Source organism: Dipodomys merriami, unplaced genomic scaffold (genome assembly GCF_024711535.1).
Source record: "Dipodomys merriami isolate MVZ:Mamm:240054 unplaced genomic scaffold, mDipMer1.0.p SCAF_10, whole genome shotgun sequence".
In the NCBI taxonomy this organism is placed as follows: domain Eukaryota; kingdom Metazoa; phylum Chordata; class Mammalia; order Rodentia; family Heteromyidae; genus Dipodomys; species Dipodomys merriami.
In genome coordinates this window covers 16,356,485-16,361,764 of record NW_027202271.1, presented here as the reverse complement: position 1 = coordinate 16,361,764, position 5,280 = coordinate 16,356,485, and the positions used below count along the sequence as shown (strand labels likewise).

Below are 5,280 nucleotides of genomic sequence, written 5' to 3'. Positions count from 1 at the left end.
TCGGTGCGGGGGGGGGGAAGGGGGGGAAGGAGAAGGATTGGGATTTAGGGGGAGGGGGGAGGCTGGGAAGGGATATGAAGGGTAAACCAAAGGAGGAGGCTGCAATGCTTGATAAGAAATGTACGCATTATCCTGCCCATGTAATTGTAACCCCTCTGTACAGTATGTTCACAAATAAAATAAAATTAAATTAAAAAAAAAAGATGGCTTTTCAAAGCCAGTCAGTCAGACAAGTGTGACACAACCTTATCTCCAATTAGCCAGAAAAAAAGTCAAAGTGTAGGTGGGGTTCAAGTGGTAAAGGGAACCCCAAGTTCAAGCCACAGTAGTCATACGCATGTGTGCGTGCGCGCGCACGCACACACACGCGCACACACACACACACACACATACACACACATACACACATCCAACAAGGCAAAAAGCTGAAGAAACAGAAAAGACAGACACATCTTTGATACAAAATTTATTGTAATCGTTACAGGATAACTCATAAAATCATATTTTAGTCTGAATGATTGATGGAAAGGTAATGAAAATTGCAGGTTATTTGTGGATATAAAATAGAAATCAAAAGAGATGCATTGCTAGGAAGAGTTATGAGCCAGTTTCTGATCTTTGTGCAATGAATTAATGAAACAACAGTTAACTCCACAAAGTGACTCGGGTGAGAAATGAAGCCATTGTGGAAACTGAGGACCTATGTTGATGGTGATGATGTTCCAAGGTTCCTGTGGAGTCAACTTAAAATGACAAAATTGGTTCTTGTCATGTGGAAAACATAGCCAAAGGTGGGTGTGCTGTGAAGTTCCATCTGGAAGAAGGATGTGAGGGGAAGGAGGGTATCGTAAATTATTGGAGGATGAGGGATCCCCCACTGGGTCAATGCATGTAGGGTTTCCATAGGGCACACAATACCTGGACACCAGACTGGTGGTATTGTCATCTGTTCCACAGTGAGAGGCTGACAACAGGACAGGAGGATCATGCTCATGTGGTGAGGCCAACAATGACATTCCATCCAGGAGAACATGGGAAACTCCAGCCCACTCCTTGTGAAAAGCAAGGAGAGATGGCCTATGTGATTGAAGGGAAAGTACTAGATGTGACCAAGTCTGACTCACCCATATATTTGTACAGAATCCAGTGACCCATAATGAAATGCAGTCAAGAATGGGCCATAGAGCAACAGTGATCCCATATACGGCCCTCCCCAATCTGGAGCTGTCTTGGTGTAGATGGGGACAGGGTGTGGTCTTCTCAGGACTATGAAACATGTAACAGCCAAATTCTTCATAATGTGAACCTTAATTTAGCAGCATGATGATGCATGACTCTTCATCAACGCCTGTTCTATGCCAGGTCTGTGAGAGGTGAGGCTCTGGGGTCAAGGGAGGACATAGGGCAGGAAATGCCTTTGGGATAAAGTATCTTCACACAATTAAAAAGGAAGCTAGTGAGAGACAGGAAGATGTCAGTGAAGGCACTGCGGGCCTTAAAGGCAATAAAGGGCTCTCAGAGAGAGAGAGGCTGCAAATATTCCAGCCTGTAGAGAGCTTGTGATTTATCTACTATCTCTTCAGAGGATTTCCAAGTCCACTCATGATCCAATGGATTCCTCATATTGGTGAGAGGTAAACCCATATAACCAAAAGGGAGAGAAAGCCCTTATATGCCTTCAATGCTGCTACAATTGGTGTAAGACCTGATCCCAAGAGACAATAAAGATCCTCATCCTCATATCTAGGGTACCTAGAATCTGGACTCACCTTTCCTATTTGACTAGTATCTTATGCTTCCAGCTTAAACAACACTTGTCACTTAGTGAAGGGGGAATAGAAACTACAAGTCCAATGAACTAGAGGAGACAGCATCCATGCTTTGGTGTCCTAGAGAGAAAAATTAGAGAAAAATTCTTTACTTAGGCAGAATATCCAAAATACCCAGGCAGAATATTCTTGGAGGACCATGCCCAGCTCAAATGTACCTATATTTGGGCTTCACAAGTAGCATCACTACTTGGGTCTCCATTCATAGTGAGCAGGGGAAGTGGACCTAATGGGGAAGTGTTCTCAGGTACACAGAGGGTGATGATTGAATCTCTTGCCTTAAAATCTGCTTCACAAATGTGCTTCACTCTGACTGCACTGAGCTAAGATTAGGGAGACAGTCACATGACACACAAGGTTGTGGCTGCCAAGGCCTGCAGAAAGAAAATTCTACTGTCCTAGGTCTACAGAAGGGAAAAGAGCATTGGTTCCATTCATGGCCCCTTCTGCAGAAAACCCTCAATTTCTGATTCGCAGTTTGCTGTCTCATTGAAATCATATTTGATAACAAATGAGTTACCTCCCAGAGGTAACTCATGCATTGTATTTCTACTGTATTAGGAATCTGAGATATGAGGATCATGGTTCAAAGCCACCCAAGCAAGAAACTCTAGGAGACCCTTCTCTCCCATTAACCACTAAAAATCAGAAGGAATCTGTGATTCAAATTGCAAAACACTAGCCTTGAGCCTAAACACTCTAGCACAAAGCCTTCACCCTTAAATCAAATCCTAATATCAGCATTAAAAAGTAAATGGAAGTTAGAAAAATTTAAAAAAAAATACAAAAATTAACCAAGTTGTTTCTTCATCTCTGTACTTATAGCTACTCAGCATGCTAAGGCTTTTTGTGTGAGTGTGTAACAGTTCTATATCTTTAACTCACATGTTCATGTGTACAGAAGTCTGAACTGTCAGGATTAAGCTCTTATATACAGTCAACACAAATCAAATTTTCAAATTTACCATCAATATGTAAGAATGAGTACATGGCTCAAGTGCCCTAGCACATGATATAAGTTAAATAAACAAATAGGAATCAAGGCTCTGAGTTCACAATTCAGGAAATAAATTTTTGTATATTTTTTTACTGTAATAATACTGTTCAGAGGGGTTAGAGTTACATGAGTTATATTGTTATCTCCTTCTTTGTTTTTCCCCTACCATTCCTTCCCTCCTAAACTTCCCAACAACTCCGTCCACCTTATCCCCAAAGTTGTAAAGTTTGTTGTAAACATGGTGTCTTGTACATTTCAGTGTTAGAATGGGTCAACCTATATCCTTAATTCAGCATTTTGTTATTTCCCTTCCACTCCCCAATTTGAACAATGTATATACAAGCTTCAGGGCACCAGAGGAAAATATAATGAAAACAGGGGTTATACCATGAGGTAAGAACATACAAATGAAACAAAAAAAAGGACAAGCTAAAGCCATTTCCTCTAAAGCAAGAAAATTAAATTTTAAGTAAAAAACAACAACAAAAAAGTTTGCAGGACCTGTGATAGGAACAAGAAAACACTCAAGTAAGCAGAAGCTTAATCACAAGCTGAGTACACCAGCAGTAGACAGCTCTCAGGCTGAGGAGAGCTGCAGTGAATGTAATCCAGCCCAACAAGCCCTAGACAAGCAAGACTGTATACTAAACAATTCTGGAGTGGACACTTACCTCTCTAATAACAACTGTTTTCAACACATGCCATGCTGAGAATCTGAGAAGAAGGATTCATGCTGAGGAAAGCAGGAGTAGATATCTTCCTTGAAGAAGAGCACTGGAGCTGACACATTCCTTGCTGTCATCTGGCAAGAGACAAGCATTGCATCACAGAAGGATATGGAGTAATCAGAGTTCACATGCAGTAAACAGCTGACTGGAGTGGGCATCTACCTGGTTTAAGACACGTGAAATAAAAGGAGAACATGGTGATGTGAAGTGAAGGTGACATATTCCGTGCTGAGTAGAGCGGGCATCCCATATCCACACCAAACGAATTCAAGGAGTTCAGTTGCACCATGGAGCAAGATTCAAGCCATTGATTCCTTTCTGAGCAGAGAAGGAAGAGATGTATTCAGGAACAAGGAACAAGGAGGACATGAATCCATGCTAAAGAGACGCCAAGTTGATACTTACCTTAGTGTGAAGAGCTGAGATAGATGGATTCCAGGACAAAGAGGGCAGTAGTGCATTCCATGCTGAGCAGACTGTGTGATGAATAAATGCTAATGAGACCCTACACTGACACTTACCTTACTAAACTGAGCACAGATTGATGGATTCCAGGACAAAGAGAGCTTCAGTATATACCATGCTCAGGAAAGTGTGAGATTATTCCATGACAAACAAACTTGCAGTGCACATTTACCTTCCTGGAAAGAGCTGGAGTAGATAGCTTCAATGCTGCCCAGTACTGGAATATCTGCATCGATTCATTGGAAAGCAGCAGTAGATGCAGTCCATGATAAGGACACAGGATAAATGCACTCCTTGCTCAGCCGAATGAGCAACATGAAATTGATTCCAGGCTGTACAGGCCTACATATGTCTGCAGGAGACCTAGAATATGACCAATGGTTCCATTTCATTAACCCTAAGGAGAGCTGGTACAGGTTAAATTCATCCTGATGAGAACCAGACTACACATATTCCATCTAGAGGAGCTGATGCAAACAAAAAATTACATGTCCCTTGTTGAAGTGCATGAAATAAAAATCAGGCTTCACGAAAGCTGCAGCATAAATCGTCTATGCTGCTTTTATGCTCTCAAATGCAAACTCTTTTTGCATAACACAACCAAAGGAAACCTACTCCATGGCAGGGTGTGGTAAAAGAATTCTATGCCTTTTAGAGTTGCTGAAACTCTCTACATCCAAAGGAGAAAAAAAAGAGGTATATCAAATGCCTTGGAATATACATAAGAGAGCTGTAATCAGGATGGCAGAAACAGCAAGAAAGTTTCATAAGGCCAGAGAATATGTATTCTATACTGTGATGAACATAAGATGGATGATTCCACAGTCCTGCATAGCTTGCTTAATGGAGCTAATAGATAGATTTCATACTAAAAAGACCTATAGGAAAAACATTCTATGTTGACAAGATTTGAAAGACATATATTACATGTTCGAGAGCTGGAAGGGACACATTCCATAGTTAGGAGAATTGGAGAAAACACATTCCCTGCTGTGGAAATCCACAGCAGATGGGTTCCCTAATGTGGAGGGATTGAATACATGTATTCTATGCAGATGAGACCTGAAATAAGCATCTGTTGCTTATTGCTAGTGTTGACAGATGCCATGCTGAGGAGACCTGAGGTAGATGCACTTTGTGCCAAGGAGTGCTATACTTCCCAATTACTTGCTGGAGAATGCTAGAGTTGTCATTTTGCTGATGCAAGCTTCTCTCAACACATGCCATGATGGCCTCAGCTTCATCAAGAGCCTCTCTTGGT

At 41.5% G+C, this 5,280-nt stretch overlaps 1 long non-coding RNA gene across 1 annotated transcript; it reads right to left on the bottom strand.

Moving 5' to 3' along the window:
* Positions 1 to 504: 504 nt before the first annotated feature.
* LOC138836779 (uncharacterized) lies at positions 505 to 4,184 on the bottom strand. Its single transcript, XR_011375060.1, has 5 exons — positions 3,717 to 4,184; positions 3,498 to 3,628; positions 1,770 to 1,889; positions 919 to 1,052; positions 505 to 814 (listed from the first exon to the last, which is right to left on the bottom strand). It is a non-coding gene; the product is annotated as an uncharacterized lncRNA (long non-coding RNA).
* Positions 4,185 to 5,280: the final 1,096 nt, after the last annotated feature.